At 43.0% G+C, this 19,639-nt stretch overlaps 1 protein-coding gene across 12 annotated transcripts in view; it reads left to right on the forward strand.

Moving 5' to 3' along the window:
• The window catches only part of LOC134227373 (afadin), a 351,841-nt gene that overhangs the window by 20,518 nt on the left and 311,684 nt on the right, over nt 1-19,639 (forward strand). Inside the window, exons 1-2 of one of the 12 annotated variants that reach the window (XM_062708806.1) lie at nt 8,573-9,095; nt 9,758-10,033. The exons of 8 other annotated variants lie outside the window; for them this stretch is intronic. The gene's annotated coding sequence lies outside the window, so the exon portion shown is untranslated. Of the gene's footprint in view, nt 1-8,572; nt 9,096-9,575; nt 10,034-19,639 lie in introns of those variants that run through there. 3 more of the 12 variants (XM_062708823.1, XM_062708832.1, XM_062708813.1) reach the window with 3 other exon arrangements.

A 19,639-nucleotide genomic window follows, 5' to 3' on the forward strand; every position in this document is an offset into this window, starting at 1 on the left:
TTCGGGATAATTCCCTTCCAGAATTCGGGAGAATTCCCTTCCGGAATTCGGGAGAATTCTCTTCCGGAATTCGGGAGAATTCTCTTCCGGAATTCTGGAGAATTCCCTTCCGGAATTCGGGAGAATTCCCTTCCGGAATTCGGGAGAATTCCCTTCCGGAATTCGGGATAATTCCCTTCCGGAATTCGGGATAATTCCCTTCCAGAATTCGGGAGAATTCCCTTCCGGAATTCGGGAGAATTCCCTTCCGGAATTCGGGAGAATTCCCTTCCGGAATTCGGGATAATTCCCTTCCAGAATTCGGGAGAATTCCCTTCCGGAATTCGGGATAATTCCCTTCCAGAATTCGGGAGAATTCCCTTCCGGAATTCGGGAGAATTCCCTTCCGGAATTCGGGATAATTCCCTTCCAGAATTCGGGAGAATTCCCTTCCGGAATTCGGGAGAATTTCCTTCCGGAATTCGGGAGAAATCCCTTCTGAAATTCGGGAGAATTACCTTCCGGAATTCAGGAGAATTCCCTTCCGGATTTCTGAAGAATTGCCTTCCGGATTTCGGGAGAATTCCCTTCCGGATTTCGGGAGAATTGCCTTCCGGAATTTAGCAGAATTCCCTTCCGAAATTCAGCAGAATTCCCTTCCGAAATTTGGGAGAATTCCATTCCGGAATTCGGGAGAATTCCCTTCCGGAATTCGGGAGAATTCCCTTCCGGAATTCGGGAGAATTCCCTTCCGGAATTCGGGAGTATTCCCTTCTGGAATACGGGAAAATTCCCTTCCGGAATTCGGGAGAATTCCCTTCCGGAATTCAGCAGAATTCCCTTCCGGTATTCAGGAGAATTCCCTTCCGGAACTCGGGAGAATTCCCTTCCGAAATTCGAGAGAATACCCTTCCGGAGTTCGGGAGAATTAGTTTTCGGAATTCGGGTGAATTTCTTTTCGGAATTCGGGAGAATTTTCTTTCGGAATGCGGGAGAATTCTCTTCAGGAATTCGGGAGAATTTCCTTCCGAAACTCTGCCGAATTTCCTTCCGGATTTCGGGAGAATTACTTTCCGGTATTCGGGAGAATTCCTTTTCAGAATTCGGGAGAATTCCTTGCTGGAATTCAGGAGAAATCTCTTCCGGAATTCGGGAGAATTCTCTTTCAGAATTCGGGAGAATTTTCTTCCGGAATTCGGGAGAATTCTCTTCCGGAATTCGGAAGACTTCCCTTCCGAAATTCGAGAGAATTTTCTTCCGACATTCTGGAGAATTTCCTTTCGAAATTCGGGAAAATTTCCTTCCGAAATTCGAGAGAACTATCTTCCGGAGTTCGGGAGAATTAGTTTCCGAAAATCGGGAGAATTCTTTTTCGGAATTCGGGAGAAATTTCTTTCGGAATTCAGGAGAATTCCCTTCCGGAATTCGGGAGAATCGCTTTTCGGAATTCAGTAGAATTCCCTTCCGGAATTGAGCAGAATTCCTTTTTAGAATTTAGCAGATTCCGGAGTTCGGGAGAATTAGTTTCCGAAATTCGGGAGAATTCCTTTTCGGAATTCGGGAGAAATTTCTTTCGGAATTCAGGAGAATTCCCTTCCGGGATTCGGTAGAATTCCCTTCCGAAATTCGAGAGAATTCCCCTCGGAAGCTCGGAAGAATTCCTTTTCGGAATTCGGGAGAATTCCTTTTCGGAATTCGGGAGAATTTTTTTCCGGAATTCGGGAGAATTTTCTTTCGGATTGCGTGAGAATTCCGTTCCGTAATTCGGGAGAATTTCCTTCCGAAAATCGGGAGAATTCCCTTCCGGAATTCGGGAAAATTCTTTCCGGACTTTGGGAGAATTCCCTTTCGGAATTCTAGAGAATTCTTTTTAGGATTTCAAGAGAATTCCCTTCCGGAATTCAAAAAGATCTCCCTCTCGAAATTCGGGTGCTTCGGGAGGGGGAGATTTGAGAGAATTCCATTCTGAAATCCGGGCGAATTCCCTTCCGGAGTTCGGGAGAATTCCATTACGGAATTCGAGCGAATACCCTTCATGAGTGAGAGAGAATTCCTTTCTAGAATTCGGGAAAATTGACCTTTTCTGTCAAAAATTGTATCACGCTTTATTGCCTCAGTCGATTCTTTGACCTATTTAAGGTAAACTTTCCCGAAGAACCCAATTTTTTTCGAAGTCTCTAACTAGGGTAGAAAACCATTTGGGCAGCAACCCCTGTTCCCGTCCGCAACGTTTATTACTCGAGCGACTTTCGAACGAATTACTTGTTTTTTAGTAAATCTCGGGTACTTATTCAAAAGGACGTATGTCATTTTGTGAACAGAGATTCAAACGTCGATTTATCCAATCTGATAGCACTCCCACGCAAACCAACACAAACAACAGGTAGCCGAAGGCTTCCTCTACCTGTCTGTGGGTGGTGATGGTTTGCGTGGGAGTGTGCTATCAGATTGGATAAATTGACGTTTGAATCTCTTTTTTTTTTGTGTTTACAGTGGCAGCTGTCCCTTGCTATTAATCTACACTGTACCCCGCCCATATTGGCTTCTATGAGCCTCCCGTTTTTCATCACCACACAGACGTTCCTAAGCGATGTTGCTCATGTGGTCACTGTTGTGGGCCGTGTTGATGAAAACAAGGATTTGTTTAACAGCTCACCCCCGCATCATTATAAGCACTTAGTATTGTCAAACTACTATCACTAACATCAACATCACTCTTTTCTTCTCTTCTACCTTTAAAAAATATATAAGTTTTTCTGACACTACTAATCACCTCAATCACTTCACTCAGTATAAGCAATGAAATCATTCATCCTATTCACCTACTATCATTACGTAAATCTTGGCATAGTCATCGTGATCACCAACAATATTGCGGTCACTATCACCGTATCGTTATTTCTTCACTTTTACAACTTCTCCACTATTATAACTCTCTTAGGCAGGAAAACCATCCCCAGAAACGGGTCACCGAAAAATCACCAAACAGTCAAAATCAAATAACTAAATCTTCAGAACCATCCTTGTTCAAAATCCCGTACAACATTTCCAAATTCACGTCACTCCTTAATAAGTATATAAGTCCCTGTTTTCTATTTTGTTGAACATATATTGCATATATTGTTATTGATGAGTTGATTCACTTAATGTCACCCATGACTGCCAACACCATCTAACATCGATTCATCAATTTTTACATTATTTATATTTTGCACTTCTAAGTCATGACCCAAAACACTTCAGCATAATTTTCCACTCATTTCCTAAATCAAATTTTATGCTATTGTTCTTGAAGCAGATCCAAATATTTGAAAACACAATTAATTAATGATAACTATTTTTTTGTTAAATATCTTGGCTGTGCATATGCACAGCATATGTTTCGAAATGGACAAATTGATATGAAATTTGCGAAAAAGAATCCACGTGTCTTGGAGGGACTCGAACCCTCAACCTCCTACTCTCTAGATAGGCGTGATAACCCCTACACAACAAGACCACTTAAAGGTCACGTTTGCGGAAAAGCCATCAGAATCCGAGCACCAACCTCCACCGTGGTTAGCTCTCTTTTTGCAAATTAAATATCTTTCGGATGCTTGATTTGTCCAATCTCCACATCTGCTTTACTGTTGTATATCCACAGTCAAGCGAGTGCACATTGTTTATTTAACGAGAGGATCACTCCATGCCCCCCAGCAACGGACTGGGCGGGACGGTATAGAATGCGAATTCAATCGCACTCTGCTGTGCCAAAGGCTTGCTTGGCTAAAGCATTTGATGAGTTTGATTGCCTTTACGTAAACGGTCGCGTGTACTCAGACGACTAATGACGGTGAAAGACCGACACTTGATTACAATTAATTGCATATTATTCGGCAACTCGGCCGTACGAAAACCATTTTTTGTTAAATATCTTGGCTGTGCATATGCACAGCATATGTTTCGAAATGGACAAATTGATATGAAATTTGCGAAAAAGAATCCACGTGTCTTGGAGGGACTCGAACCCTCAACCTCCTACTCTCTAGATTGGCGTGATAACCCTACACAACAAGACCACTTAAAGGTCACGTTTGCGGAAAAGCCATCAGAATCCAGTACCAACCTCCACCGTGGTTAGCTCTCTTTTTGCAAATTGAATATCTTTCGGATGTGATTTGTCCAATCTCCACATTTGCTTTACTGTTGTATATCCACAGCCAAGCGAGTGCACATTGTTTATTAAACGAGAGGATCGCACTCCATGCCCCCAGCAACGGACTGGGCAGGACAGTATAGAATGCGAATTCAATCCGCACTCTGCTGTAAAGGCTTGCTTGGCTAAAGCATTTGATGATTTGATTGCCTTTACGTAAACGACTTCATGGTCGGTAGGGTTATCACGCCTCAGACAACTAATGACGGTGAGGGTCTTGAGTCCTCCAAGACACGTGGATTCTTTTTCGCAAATTTCATATCAATTTGTCCATTTCGAAACATATGTTGCTGTGCATATGCACAGCCAAGATATTTAACAAAAATGGTTTTCGTACGGCCGAGTTGCCGAATAATAGGCAATCAATTGTACTCACGTGTCGGTCTCTCCCCGTCATTAGTCGTCTGAGTCCACGCGACCGTTTACGTAAAGGCAATCACACTCATCAAATGCTTTAGCCAAGCAAGCCTTTGGCACAGCAGAGTGCGATTGAATTCGCATTCTATACCGTCCCGCCCAGTCCGTTGCTGGGGGGCATGGAGTGCGATCCTCTCGTTTAATAAACAATGTGCACTCGCTTGGCTGTGGATATACAACAGTAAAGCAAATGTGGAGATTGGACAAATCACATCCGAAAGATATTAAATTTGCAAAAAGAGAGCTAACCACGGTGGAGGTTGGTACTCGGATTCTGATGGCTTTTCCGCAAACGTGACCTTTAAGTGGTCTTGTTGTGTAGGGGTTATCACGCCTATCTAGAGAGTAGGAGGTTGAGGGTTCGAGTCCCTCCAAGACACGTGGATTCTTTTTCGCAAATTTCATATCAATTTGTCCATTTCGAAACATATGCTGTGCATATGCACAGCCAAGATATTTAACAAAAAAATGGTTTTCGTACGGCCGAGTTGCCGAATTATATGCAATTAATTGTAATCAAGTGTCGGTCTTTCACCGTCATTAGTCGTCTGAATACACGCGACCGTTTACGTAAAGGCAATCAAACTCATCAAATGCTTTAGCCAAGCAAGCCTTTGGCACAGCAGAGTGCGATTGAATTCGCATTCTATACCGTCCCGCCCAGTCCGTTGCTGGGGGGCATGGAGTGCGATCCTCTCGTTTAATAAACAATGTGCACTCGCTTGGCTGTGGATATACAACAGTAAAGCAAATGTGGAGATTGGACAAATCAAGCATCCGAAAGATATTCAATTTGCAAAAAAGAGCTACCCACGGTGGAGGTTGGTACTCGGATTCTGATGGCTTTTCCGCAAACGCGAGTGGTCTTGTTGTGTAGGGGTTATCACGCCTATCTACAGAGAAGGAGGTTGAGGGTTCGAGTCCCCCAAGACACGTGGATTCTTTTTCGCAAATTTCATATCAATTTGTCCATTTCGAAACATATGCTGTGCATATGCACAGCCAAGATATTTAACAAAAAAATGGTTTTCGTACGGCCGAGTTGCCGAATAATATGCAATTAATTGTAATGATAACTAGCTTGATGAGCGTATTAAACATTCAGTTCTTCATAGTGTGATTCACAGATTAAACACTCTTCAGATGATGATATATACACACACACTTATAAAAACATACATACATTCTCTCACACATTTTGATGCGGTTAAAGAAGTAGTTTGGAGAATTGTGCCTATCTTTATGTCTTCTAGCAATTGCAGTGATGTCTGGTATTACAAGTTTTAATAGTCAAACAGTAAGTTTACTTCTAATTTAGTCAAGTATTTCGTAAGATGTCATTTGTTTTATCTTGTTTAATTCACCTATCACATTGTCTTTCTTAGTTTTTTGTTTTCTACGTAATTCAGTTTAAGTCGATACTCATTGTAGATTATGTTGCGTCGTTCCTTCATTTTATTTGTCTAATACTAATCTCCCAGGGTCGTTTCTGCATATATGAAAACCTAGTTTTAAAGTTTGAAAGAGCATCGCTTTAAAGTTGAGCGAAGATAATGAAATTTGCCCTACCGTATCTAATCGTCTCAAATCCTTACAAGTAAAATAACTATCATTATCTAAGTCGTGGTCAGCTATAGGATTCACTTTTCGGTGGCAAAATAAAGCTTCATCACGCCTATTCCCTATCTGTTAATAAAATTTATCGAGAATGAAGCCATTATTAGATTGTTTGTATACCATTGTTGTCAAGTGTGGTATTTTATATTATGGCTCTTTAATTTGAACATAACAAAATAAAATAAGCGCCACGCTCCTAGTTTTGAAAAAACTTCTACTCAGTGAATCCTATTAATGTCAATTTCCTATTAATGTCGATAAAGTTGATTACAATTTCTCTATATATACCTATCTAGCTAGATTTAAGCGTAGCTACGACCCATCATCTTCAGGGAACACACTAGAAAAGTATTGCAAAAAAGGAGGAGATCTCATTTCATTATTACTGAGGAAAGAAGCCCACCTTACTGCATCACTATTCCAGGCTCCAAGACACGATGATGTCCGTTGGATCACATGCCCATCTGTAAAATCAGTGCGTCAATGCCAAATTGTGACGCGGCATTGAACAAAAATAGTCCACATGTGATACCATCACGACAGGATATGTCTTTGTTTGCCATATCAGTGCTAATGGCGTAAGCCCACCCATCGCGGCAAGATCACATATCCGAGGGGAGGGAATAAATCGACGTTTGAATCTTTGTTTACAAAATCACATACGTCCTTTTGAATAAGTACCCGAGAAATGGTTAGTTTCTGTCGATGATGATGTACAAAAAATCAAGCCATTTTGTTGGAACGTTGGTCGAGTTACTTACATTGCGGACGGGAATAGGGCCCAAATGGTTCCGCTCCCTATTTTAAAAATCGAAAATAAAATCCGAAAAAGTGCTGCAAAAAATATGGGTTCTTTGGGAAAATTGACCTTAAATAATATAAAAAATCGATTGAGCAAATAAAATTTGTTGACGGGAAAGGTTAAATTTGAAAGAATACCTTTCCGGAATTTGGGAGAATTTCCTTCCGGAATTTGAGATTATTCCCTTCCGGATTTCGGAGAATTCCCTTCCATTTGTTTGCTCAACAAACAAAATGATAACGCAAAGGAATTCAAGGCAACATTACCGTGCGCAAAATATGTACTCGTTTGTTATGGAAACTCATATGTGAATATGTACGTTATGTGGAAGATATTGATTTGAAAAATGTATTGGAGGTAACCACTTTCCCTTCGATGGGACTCGAACCCATGACTGTAGGGTCATGGGTTCGAGTCCCATCGAAGGGAAAGTGGTTACCTCCAATACATTTTTCAAATCAATATCTTCCACATAACGTACATATTCACATATGAGTTTCCATAACATTGTAAATTAACGTCCAAGTCGGGTGGTTTAATCCCCGGAAATAGGCAATTAACTTTGATTGAACTGATGTTCTCGTTTGTAAACATTGTGTTAGAATGTCAACAAAATCAGGTCAAAAACGTTATACATTATAATTATTTTAAATGTTATTCACACTTGACGTGAGGACAAATTTAATCAGTAACGCATTTTGCTTCAACTCTATAGCATTCATAGTTATTTACCCATGCATTTTTTCCACCCCCTGTTGTTTCGCGACTCATCACCATCGTCATTCAAGTTGTCGACGCTCGCCGCGTATCCATGGACAACAGCAAAAACAACAGTTGCCGCCCGCCCGTCTTCATCATCATCGACCATCATCATTCGTCCAGTCAGCCAGTGGTGTTGTAGAATCCAACCACTACCGTTACTTGGTTACCTCGTCACACACACTCCGATCGCTGCTGACTGCTGGCTTCCATGCATGTTCTGGTTGAGGTGTTCCCGGGCGCTTGTATAAGTGCACCGCTCTGGACTCTGTTGCTCTTCCGTGCAAGACCATAACACAACACAAACAACCTCCCCTTTTAACTGCCGCGCGTTCGTCCGACCGTCGTCCGTGTGGTGGAATGGAGGTTGTCACGATCGAAGCGGCCCGTCGTCCTCGTCTGCTTGTTCTGTTGTCGTCTTCGTATTGAGGTGTCTTGTGTGCGATAGTGTGCCTCCACCCAGCAGTCATCGTCGTCGTCATAGGTTTTGGCAGGTTTCCAAGTCGGACAGGTTAGTAGTATTCGTCGCGTTGCGTTTCCAAGTGGTTCGTTCCGTCGCGTCATAATTCGACATTGTTGTTTCAAAAGGGCGAAAGTCGCAAACGTAAACATTGACTTCTTCTGCTGATTTCTGGGAGATTAGAGACTTCTGGCGGTATTTTCCACTTCCGTTCGATAGAAGGCGCGGAGCGCCACCAGTTCCAAGTGGTTGTTAGCTGGGAGTGGTCCTAGTTGTCGAGGAATTTGCAGGAAAAGGCATTGTTTACGTTTGCGACATTGGCCCTTATGAAACAACCGTGTCGAATTGTCGTATTTTGATAACCGTTCGTTAAAATAGAGGAGCCTTTCTCTCATCGTGTGGATTAATTGTCGCCCAAGTCAGGTAACCTGGTGTTTTTTGCGAGGTCTCAGCGTCGAACAGGTACCTCGCAAGGATATTGGGCGAATGGTTTGTGCTTCAAGCAAGGTCATCATCATCATCATTACGTACCAGTCGTACCTGTGGCACGTTTTTTTTGTTAACTACTTAATTTGCGAAGAATGTGCATAGTTTGCTAGACTGAGCCCATCGGTATTTCAGTGAGTCACAAGTCCGGTGAACTTCGTAGCGAGTCTGGCGTTTTCTGGTAGCATTACGAGCAGTGATGACCTCATGTGTTGAATTCGCGAAGTGATCGAACAAGGAGGCTTGTGTTTCAAGAGGAGAAGTTTGCAAGTTTAAAGAGAAATTACATGTTGTGCATACAAAGTGGATATCCGGAGCAGATGGTTGTGAAGCGATAATACGTCGAAGATCGGTTGTCTATCTCTACTAGGTGGAAAAAGGTGCGTGATGCAGATAAACGAGCGCCGCTTCTGGTGTTCCTAATTCAAGGCCCTTTCTGTGCCGTGTTGTGATGAAAAGCAGCTGAAGCTGACGAAGAGAAAAGAGGTGGCGTGGAAACCGGGATGCCAGAAGTGACAATTTATTTTAATCCTATTTGTTTACCATTCCAAGTAAAACGAGTGAGCTACTTACTTTTGACAAGCGCTCATGAAATGAATCTGTGCTTTGGTTTGAAATCTCAGTTTGTTTTAAATAACAACAAACATCTTGCTGTTTCTGACTGATTTTTTCTGTCTCATCAAATCGCATTCCAAAACAATTGAAATGTAAAAAGTATTGTTACTTATTTTTGAATTTCCAGAATTTTAGCATAGAAATCACTGGCATATGAGATCGCATCATTATTGCAGCGAGTTGTTTCCAATAGGACAACTTGTTTAATTATAACCTGATTTTACTGAAATACCAAACACTTCAAGGCTAGCGCCACTAACCGGTAGAAATCTAAAGCAACAATCGCCTGGCATCCCTGGTTTTGTGCAAGTGACGAGATCGCACAAGAAACGACATAAACGACCGAATCGAGGTGGCCGCCGTGCCAAGAAGTGCGAGATACAGTCAGCGCGCATGTGTGAATGTATTAATTGGATTATCGTTACAGTTTTGGTGCCACTGCACAGTGTAAATACCTTCACTGTACAAAGTCGAAAGCATCGTGAGGCTCTTCAAAACGTGATGGCATAAATTAGCATTTTTGTTTCGAGTCTCTGTCTCTCCATGCAGTGCTGTTGTGTTGTGTTGTTGTTGTTGGCATTGTAGATCCTGATCGTGTTGTGTACTCACACGCTTCGTCGCCCGTTTTCCACGGTTTTGAGCACTGCCGCCCGTTGTCGTCGTAATCTTCGTTTTCGTCGTTGCTGCGTATTCGCTTGTACAGGTTTGTATCACAACATTTGCCTTTATCATGGGGGCCTATGGAGAACCGGTTCGCAGGCTGCTATCCACGTTTTCGTGTACTCGCGCCGTTTCATTTTTTTCGAGCCAAAACGAACTAAATAGACATGTCATTATGATAGCAGGACTGGCCGGGCCTTATTGATGCTACCGTAGGAAGTCTTATCAGTGATCAGTTTCAGAATACTTCAAACGCAATCAATTACGCCAGCTAAAGCGATATTAAAGTGAACCACTTATGGAGCCAACTAAGCTTATCAAAGAATCAATAAAAATTTGACAAACTGTGTCATTTAATTAAGCTGTTCCAATGCTATCTTATCGATAACAACGGCTATGTTGAACAGTAAACATATAGACATAGAGTGAAGAAAGTAGAAGCAAGTTCAGTATTTTTGGTTATTTTTTATTTAGGATGAAATCCGTAGCGGGCTTGGTAGTCATATGGCTACTGCTTCTGCCTCATACGCAGGAGGTCGTGGGTTCAATCCCAGGTCCGTTCCATTCTCCTACTTTGTATCTTCCTCTATATTTCTCATGTTCTAGCAATCGCTAGAACTGGAAATGGACTTTCATACCGTTTCCATTTTTATTCCTATACCTTCAACTTGAGTATTCTAACAGCAATCTGCTAGAATTGGAAATGAACTATAGAGCTCGTTTCCTACATCCAATTAGAAATTCCATCAGTTACCTTCTCCTATCTATCACATTGGCAGCTCGTTAACCAAGACGGACCTCTGCCTCTCCAACCTAATCCAGAAATTCCAACAAATTCCGCATGAACTCGTGGCAAGTGCAGAGGTATATTCGGCTTGCAGTGGGCGAGTGATTGCATCATCATTTCCTCCCCCTTCCCTACATTGACTTGCATTCTGACGTGGCAGGCGCCAGTATGACCTAACAAATGAGATCACCAGTACCTGTACATTGAAGATGTGTGCTAGTCCCAAGCAAACATCTGTTGGTTCCCTGTGCAAGAACAGCTGATCTGGTCATAATGGAGTAGCAACTACGAGCAGTCAATCAAGCTCAAGCTCAAGCTCAAGCTTATTTTTTATTTAGGATGAAATCCTGTTTACCTTTATCCACCAGAATTTGCCGTTCATTTTACCATTTGATTTTGGCAGCATTCGATCTAAGTCAGCGATTCTCAACCTGGGTTACATGTACCCCTGGGGGTACCTTCGCTGGCCCCAGCGGTACCTCGGACAAAAATGCGTAATGGCGGATGTATTGCAATTCCAATAACAACTCATTGATAAAGTTTCGATACTTGTTTATTCTAAAACTTGTAGCTTCAGAACCCTGCCCACCAAAATCAGCACAGGGCAGTGTATGAAGGGCTGTGGGACAAAAGAACGAAAGGACAAAACGTCGAGAGAAGAAATTAAAAAAAAACTTAATTGTAATCTATCTGATTAAGACAAAATGATTAATCATATGATAAAAATATGCTTCTGAACTGAATAGGATTTAAAGGTTTTGAAGCCTCTATTTGAGAGACATGAAGGACTTTACCGAAAAGCTCTGAAGCGTCGTTGCAAGCAGTCTGGAAGCCTCCTTCTAGGTGTCTCAAAAACCTGCTATCAAGTGTTCTGAGCCTTCTTCCAAGAAGCTCGGAAGCCTCCTTTCAAGAGGCTCGGAAGCCTCCTTTCAAGAGGATTGGAAGCCTCCTTTCAAAAGGCTCGGAAGCCTCCTTTCAAAGGCTCGGAAGCCTCCTTTCAAGAGGCTCGGAAGCCTCCTTTCAAGAGGCTCGGAAGCCTCCTTTCAAGAGGCTCGGAAGCCTCCTTTCAAGAGGCTCGGAAGCCTCCTTTCAAGAGGCTCGGAAGCCTCCTTTCAAGAGGCTCGGAAGCCTCCTTTCAAGAGGCTCGGAAGCCTCCTTTCAAGAGGCTCGGAAGCCTCCTTTCAAGAGGCTCGGAAGCCTCCTTTCAAGAGGCCTGAAAATCTCCTTTCAAAAGCCTCCTTTCAAGAGACTCGGAAGCCTTCTTTCAAGAAGCTCGGAAGCCTCCTTCCAAGAGAGCTCAGAGCCTCCTTTCAAGAGGCTCGAAGCCTCCTTTCAAGAGGCTCAGAAGCCTCCTTTCAAGAGGCTCCGGAAGCCTCCTTTCAAGAGGCTCAGGCCTCCTTTCAAGAGGCTCGGAAGCCTCCTTTCAAGAGCTCAGGCCTCCTTTCAAGAGGCTCAGAAGCCTCCTTTCAAGAGGCTCAGGAAGCCTCCTTTCAAGAGGCTCAAAGCCTCCTTTCAAGAGGCCTCGAAAGCCTCCTTTCAAGAGGCTCAAGCCTCCTTTCAAGAGGCTCAGAAGCCTCCTTTCAAGAGGCTCAGAAGCCTCCTTTCAAGAGGCTCAAGCCTCCTTTCAAGAGGCTCAGGAAGCCTCCTTTCAAGAGGCTCAGAAGCCTCCTTTCAAGAGGCTCAGAAGCCTCCTTTCAAGAGGCTCAGAAGCCTCCTTTCAAGAGTCTCAGAAGCCTCCTTTCAAGAGGCTCGGAAGCCTCCTTTCAAGAGGCTCAGAAGCCTCCTTTCAAGAGGCTCAGAAGCCTCCTTTCAAGAGGCGCGGAAGCCTCCTTTCAAGAGGCTCAGAAGCCTCCTTTCAAGAGGCTCAGAAGCCTCCTTTCAAGAGGCTCGGATGCCTCCTTTCAAGAGGCTCAGGCTTCCTTTCAAGAGGCGCGAAGCCTCCTTTCAAGAGGCTCGGAAGCCTCCTTTCAAGAGGCTCTGAAGCCTCCTTTCAAGAGGCTCTGAAGCCTCCTTTCAAGAGGCTCGGAAGCCTCCTTTCAAGAGGCTCGGAAGCCTCCTTTCAAGAGGCTCGGAAGCCTCCTTTCAAGAGGCTCGGAAGCCTTCTTTCAATTAGATATTCACGGAATAACAAAATAACGCTTATTTCGCAGAAAAAAATAGGAGGTACCTCAATATACGCAGAAGTTCAAAGGGGTACCTCTCAAGAAAAAGGTTGAGAACCGCTGATCTAAGTAACAAAGCCATTCGATTTTGAAGTTTTTTTCTATTTTTTTTTTGTTCGAACTAGCTAGGGGGACCGAAATCCGTATAGCACCAAAATACTTCCACCTCAGCAGAAATCAATAAAATAAATAGAAATCAATAAAATAAATGAATAAATAAATGTCCTGTTCATATACTTGACAGTACGCTTTTTGGCCATTAAAATGAAGAGTACGCTTTGAAATTATTCAACAAAAATAGAAAACAAATCATCACCCAGAAAATGTAGTTCAGAAGTTGAATACAGCATTCAAACTGGTAATAACAAAAAATAAAGCAAAAAAAGTTAAATACAGTATTCAAACTGGTATTAACAATAAATAAAGCAAAATCAGTGGGAAAAAATCATAGCAATCGCTTCTCAAGGTGCGAATTAAACTATGTATAGTGGTAGTAGAGTCAATCGATCGGCTGTAATTTAGCAAATTCAAAGGAATTTTCCGAGCAAATTCGAAGGAATTTCCCGAAGAAAATCGAAGGAATTTCCCGAGGAAATTCGAAGGAATTTTCCGAGGAAATTCGAAGCAATTTCCCGAGGAAATTCGAAGGAAGTTCGAAGGAATTTCCCGAGAAATGTGGAAAGAATCTCAAGGAAATTCTAAGGAAATCCGTTGGAACGCTGAGCTCCAGAACTAGCTCGATAAAATCATTGATATCCAGCTACTTCTAACAGCTTCAACTCCCCAACCAACCGGCACGGCAAATGCTGGGTAAAGCGTACCATTGGTACTTCGCGTACCTGAAGGAATAAAATAGACCCCATCTCGCGGTCCTTAGCCTCTTACCCAGCAACTCCTATCCCTACCTCCCCGCGGTGCTGGCCGGGATACGAGCAACCTTAGGGAAGATCGGGTAACCAACCCCGGTGGGAGCTATGGTCGTATGCTGACAGGGAAGGGGGGGTTTGCTCCTCTCCGGAGGTGCAAATCTTATTGAGCGTCTGTTCTCCATGTCAGGATCGGCTCACAACAGCGTCTGTTCTCCATGTTAGGGGTGGCTGATCATCGTCCGAGTGCCAGCGAGGGACTCTTAAGTGAAACTGTGCACCATGGTCCACTGGGAATAAGGAGGAATGGCCCTCCGAAAATTTAGGGGGTTTGGTGCCAGGCCCTGCAAGCCAGCCTTTAAAAAACTTAAGCAACGAATAATCAACAAGAGAGTACGGACCGGAACCATCGGCGAAGACCACTGCGACGAAAAGGGACTAGCGATTGGAAACTCGGTTCGTGGAACTGCAAATCTCTCAACTTCATCGGGAGCACACGCATACTCGCCGATGTGCTCAAGGGCCGTGGATTCGGCATCGTAGCGCTGCAGGAGGTTTGTTGGAAGGGATCAATGGTGCGAACGTTTAGAGGTAATCATACCATCTATCAGAGCTGCGGCAACACACACGAGCTGGGAACAGCTTTCATAGTGATGGGCGATATGCAAAGGCGCGTGATCGGGTGGTGGCCGATCAATGAAAGAATGTGCAAGTTGAGGATCAAAGGCCGGTTCTTCAACTTCAGCATAATCAACGTCCATAGCCCACACTCCGGAAGCACTGATGATGATAAGGACGCATTCTACGCGCAGCTGGAACGTGAGTACGACAGCTGCCCAAGCCACGACGTCAAAATCATCATAGGAGATTTGAACGCTCAGGTTGGCCAAGAGGAGGAGTTTAGACCGACTATTGGAAAGTTCAGCGCTCACCGGCTGACGAATGAAAACGGCCTACGACTAATTGATTTCGCCGCCTCCAAGAATATGGCCATTCGCAGCACCTACTTCCAACACAGCCTCCCGTATCGGTACACCTGGAGATCACCACTGCAGACAGAATCACAAATCGACCACGTTCTGATTGATGGACGGCACTTCTCCGACATTATCGACGTCAGGACATATCGTGGCGCTAACATCGACTCTGACCACTATCTGGTGATGGTTAAACTGCGCCCAAAACTATCCGTCATCACTAGCGTGCACAGCGATCATATGAAGGGGGGGCACGGAATGACAAAGGTGCATAATAGTCCAAAGTGGTGGCGTGGTGCGAGGTGCGAAAGGTGCATAATGCAATAAAAGGTATCTGGTAATAATAGCTTATCAGATGGTGTAAAAATGATCACACAGAATAAGGTGCAAGGAGATATTGATGAAAGAAAGAGATTTTAGAACAAATCACCCCACCGCCAGAGTGTTCTGTTTAGTTTCACAATAATATTAAGGTGGTAAACTCAATCTACCTTGCTAAATATGTACAAAAACACCTTGCAGAATACCACCTGAAATGTGAAGCAGCAAAAGTTGGACCGAGGTGAATGCATCGAAGACTAAGTATATGCTAGTGAGCAAAACCGAGTGCGACAGGGCTCGTCTGAGAAACAGTGTTACGATAGAGGTGGTCTTCTTTTTTGGCGGTGTGCAGAAAGGTGTGTGGCGGGAAAGTATGAACCACGAGCATGATCAACTCTACACGGCGAACCCAGGGAAGGGTACGATGGGCAGGACATGTTGCAAGAATGCCAGACAGCAACCCCTGCAAAGGTGGTGTTTTCGACCAACCCGGCAGGTACTAGAAGGCGTAGAACGCAGCGAGCGAGGTGGGCTGACTAGGTGCAGAACGGCTTGCCAAGCGTGGGGCGCAACCGTGGCCTCGAACCGTGTATCCAATTCTCCGCGAGCGGTAATAGCCGCAAGCTTGCCTGTGGGCTAGTCTCTGGAGAAACTTACATTTTTTTATTAGACACTTTTTCGGGCAGTCTTTTGTACATGCTAAGGTTTTTTTATAATTGGTTTTGCTCCGTTACACTTTTTGTATTAAACCTTTAAAATTTTATATAGATCGCCACACTGCTCGGAACACTAACCCCCCTCGCTCCCACTTAGAAGCGGGACGTACTTTGTGGATGATGTCTATTTCTTTTTCTGCAGCTTCATAATCAGACTAGAGCATGCTACACAAATTTTCACGGGATATGGTTTATAATTTTCACGGGTAATTTTTTTATTTTAATCAGGAAATGCTTTATTGGGATTCTTTTATATTCACACAAGCAAAACCACAATAGTACTTCTTTGACTTTCTAAGGAAAATTATTTTTCATTTTAACGCGATTTTTTTCTGAATTTCCACGAAAATACTTCTCTGCACGCAGCACTTTCTTACTTGAATTTTCACTGAAAATGAGACTGAAGAAGTAATTCTACTAAAACTCCACGGGATTTTTCTCAAGTTGTCAAGGTAAATTATAACATTTTCAAAGAAAGTTCAAAATGTTCAACATTCTAATCAAGGAAAGGAAATTCTAATCAAATTCGTAAGAAACTTGTTCTGAACTTCACCGGATGTTCTCCAGGCATTTTTTTTAGATATTTTCATGAGCATTTTTTTTTCGATTTTTCACACGAAACTTCGATTTTTTAACGATTAATTTGTATTTATTTTCTAGTATTTGTTTTTAACAATAATTTTACATTATAAGTTGTTGACCACATGGCCCTTGATCTTAAGAATTATTAATTTCTTTATATAATTAAAGTTTTCGCACCGGGGAAGTTAATCCTACATAGTAGCCTGAGCAAGGATTTGTTTAATGAAAAAAAGACTTAAAACTAAATTTGATATTCTAACTATTCTATATACAGTACGATAAAATTTGATAACCTTATTTGATACGAGCGCCCTAATTGCATCTTGGTCAGAGGAAAAGCAACAGACCCTAAACTTTTCTTTGTGCTCACCAAAGTGATCTTGCAATGTTTTAATCTCGGTCAGACGGTGGACCTCAGATGTTCTTTTCCTGGTGAGGTGTTCATGCAGGGTTGTTAATAGATAAATTATCATCGTTAATTTAACGTCCACTACGATGACGATAACGGTTGTACGATGATGCTTCGTTGGCGATAAAGTGAGCGTTAATTCAACGTTATCGTTATTTATTTATTTATTTATTTATGATAATCGTCATCTGACATCTAATGTCTCAATGACTATAAGGGTAAAAATGTTCCAAAAACCTAATTATTATACAAACATGGATAAAAATATACAAATAATACATCAATCAGAATACACAATAAATGCATCAATATAATAAAAAAAAGACTTAGCAATCTACAGTATATGTGTCAATTGGTACCACGAAAGTGTTCTGCGAAAAGTCGTTGTAGAGCAGCTGGCGAAAGGTTGAAATCAAATAGATGGAACACTGCGTTGAAATTGGACGACATATATCGAACTGGGTCATGCTGACCATAACGACTGTTTCTAGCATCGAGCTGAATGAAGTCTCTCCTCCTTAGTGTGCGCGTAGGAGCATAAAAATTGATTTTGTTTAGCAATGTTGGAGAGTCTACAGCACCATTGAGAATTTTAGCTACGAATATGGCCTGTGCCACACGGCGTCGAACATCTAAAGTATCCAGCCCAAGCAGCCGGCAGCGGTTTTCATATGGAGTAAAATGTTGTCCATCACGCCAAGGAAGATTGCGCAAAGCAAAGCGCACGAATTTTTTCTGCACAGATTCGATTCTTGAAATCCAGGTGGTTTGATAAGGGCTCCAGACAATAACAGCAAACTCTAGAGTTGATCGTACAAGGGCACAGTAGAGTGAGCGTAGGCAATAGGGGTCACGAAACCCATTGGCAATTTTCATCATAAAGCCAAGTTGTCGATTTGCCTTGGAAATCACTTCATCGTAATGGAAACGAAAAGTTAGTGCGTCGTCAAGTATAACTCCTAAATCCCTGATACGCTGCACTCGCTCAAGAACTGTCCCAGACAACATGTAGTTATAGATAATAGGATTTCGTTTTCTGCTGAACGTTATTATCTGACATTTATGGATACTGAGTGACAAGCAGTTCCGCACGCACCACCCCTCAAAACGGATTAGAAGCATTTGCAGCTGAATGCAGTCATCAAGACAATTAACAACAATGTAGATCTTGGCGTCATCAGCATACAAAAGCCTCACTCCAGGTGGTAGCACCAGTGTCACATCGTTGACGAATATCGAAAACAATAGTGGTCCAAGATTACTTTACCTTGTGGTACGCCAGATGGAGCGATGAAAGGATCCGAGAAAGATGATCCGACTTTCACACGTAATGTTCTATCCGTCAGGTAAGTTCGAAACCAATCAACGCACGCAGTGGAAACGCCTAACCTCGCCAGTTTGCTGAGTAGAATACTATGATCAACACGGTCGAAAGCAGCCTTGAGATCTAAATATACTGCATCCACTTGTCTCCCGGTGTCAAGAGCCTCTATACATGTTGTTGTGAATTCAGTCAAGTTGGTCGCTACCGATCTCTTTGGGAAAATCCATGCTGATCCGTAAAGATGTACTGCCTACAGCAGGCGAAGAGCGTGTCGTTTACTATGATTTCAAAAACTTTCGAACAAGCAGAGAGTAGTTATTCCACGATAGTTGTTCACATCGCATTTGTTTCCTTTCTTATGAATTGGGAAAAGAAATGATGATTTCCAGCGCATGGGGAACGTTCTGGTGCGAAGAGAGAGATTGAAGATTCTTGTTAAAGGTTTGATAAAAGCACTCGAACACCGGCGCAGTAAAGCAGCGGGTATCCCATCTGGTCCAGCACAGAACGAAAATTTCAGTTTCCGGATAGCTCGGCACACATCTTCATCACTGATGGAAAAGATGTCTAGGTCCAAAACATCACGAGGGGTGTCACGAGTAGCCTCAATGGCATGATAGGGCGGAGATATGAAATCGTTAAAAGATGTCTTGAACTGTGTAGCAAAGAGTTCGCATTTGCCCGCAGGAGTCTCAGCAGGGACACCATTCAGTTGCATTGACCTAGGAAGACCATCTTCATTCCGTTTGGACCTCACAAATGCCCAGAATTGCTTGGGATTTAATCGTAGATTTCGTTGGGTACGGCTGATGTATCGGGAATACAAAAACTGATTATAGCTTCTGTACGCACTGCTGGCACTGTTGAACTGTTGCTTGTTATATATGGAACGATGATTGCAGTATCTACGAAGTGCAGAGGAACGACGACGTTTCAGTATTCGTAATCTGTGGTTGGACCACGCAGGCTTTCGTGCAGGTCCTACGATCGGAACATGAATGGCAAATGCACGAGCAATACTATCGGTGAAAAAATCCACGGCATCGTCGACGTTATTAAATGAGTTCATGCAACCCCAATCAACTGCAAGTAGCAGTTCATTTAGCGCGGAATAATCCGCTTTTCGGAAGTCATAACTGCTCGAATCGTGTCCCGAATCGAAGGTAATTGGCGGCACATACGATAACTCCAATGTAAGCGGTGGATGGTTGATATCAACAGGTATTAACGGTTCAAGAGCATGGTGTAGTGCGCAATTCGGAAGCACTGAATCGTTTGCCAGTACGAGATCAAGTGTTCGACCATTTGAGTTAACGATAGAGTTAATCTGTGTAAGTCCATGAAAGTTGAATCCGTCCAACAATGCGCAGCTGGCGCCTGAGAGGCGAGAGCGTTCCAAATCGACCGACGGGTAAGAACTATCAGCTGAAAACCACCGAATCCCAGATTGATTGTAGTCACCGAGCAGCAGGGCCTTGTCGTTAGCTCCAAGAGTAGAAGTAACT

This window comes from Armigeres subalbatus, chromosome 1 (assembly GCF_024139115.2).
Source record: "Armigeres subalbatus isolate Guangzhou_Male chromosome 1, GZ_Asu_2, whole genome shotgun sequence".
Taxonomy (NCBI): domain Eukaryota; kingdom Metazoa; phylum Arthropoda; class Insecta; order Diptera; family Culicidae; genus Armigeres; species Armigeres subalbatus.